The sequence below is a fragment of the Trypanosoma grayi genome (genome assembly GCF_000691245.1).
Source record: "Trypanosoma grayi strain ANR4 Tgr_1468_V1, whole genome shotgun sequence".
Classification (NCBI taxonomy): Eukaryota; Euglenozoa; class Kinetoplastea; order Trypanosomatida; family Trypanosomatidae; genus Trypanosoma; species Trypanosoma grayi.
Window position 1 is genome coordinate 1 of NW_008827086.1, and position 1,037 is coordinate 1,037.

Below are 1,037 nucleotides of genomic sequence, written 5' to 3' on the forward strand. Positions count from 1 at the left end.
AATGGGGACGATCAGTCGTCCAGGAGGCATGAGGCCGAAGTGGCACAAGAAGCGCATAAAGCGCTTAAAGCGACGCCGTCGTCGCATGCGCCAACGCTCCAAGTAAGCAGCGGTAGCCCCGCTATATGGCCTCATTCCGTGATGACCTCTCCCATACGTGACTGGCACAATGTTCGTTTTGGTTTTGTAATTGGCAACTCCTTGTTAACCTGTCCAGGTTAGACTTCAGTTGAGGCACTGAAGACTTGCTATGGTCTTTATAGATAATGATCCTTTGTTGTTTCTCTCTTTTGTCTTTGCACCATCACGTAGAGCACAAATGGGGACGATCAGNAAGTGGCACAAGAAGCGCATAAAGCGCTTAAAGCGACGCCGTCGTCGCATGCGCCAACGTTCCAAGTAAGCAGCAGGGCGTCGTACACTCTTCCTGGTACCCGGCGACACAGGCAATGGTGTGGCCCACGTGTTTTTACATGTGTTCGTTATTGTTCTCTTTTTTTTTCTTATTGAAACGATCCCATTTGTCTGAGTAGCGTGCACTCAGCTCCTGTCAGGCGCCTGCGGCTGTTGAGTAATATATGCATCTCTTCTTCAAATTGTTGTTTTGAAAGGTAGGGAATGGGGACGATCAGTCGTCCAGGAGGCATGCGGCCCAAGTGGCACAAGAAGCGCATAAAGCGCTTAAAGCGACGCCGTCGTCGCATGCGCCAACGTTCCAAGTAAGCAGCAGGACCCCCGCTATATGGCCTCATTCCGTGATGACCTGTCTTATTTTTGGGTAGTACTACCATGTTTTTTTTTTTGCTTTGTTTGCGTCTGTCAATTCCTTGTTAACCTGTCCAGGACAGGTTGTTGAGGCACTGAAGTCTTGCTATGGTCTTTATAGATAATGATCCTTTGTTGTTTCTCTCTTTTGTCTTTGCACCATCACGTAGAGCACAAATGGGGACGATCAGTCGTCCAGGAGGCATGAGGCCGAAGTGGCACAAGAAGCGCATAAAGCGCTTAAAGCGACGCCGTCGTCGCATGCGCCAACG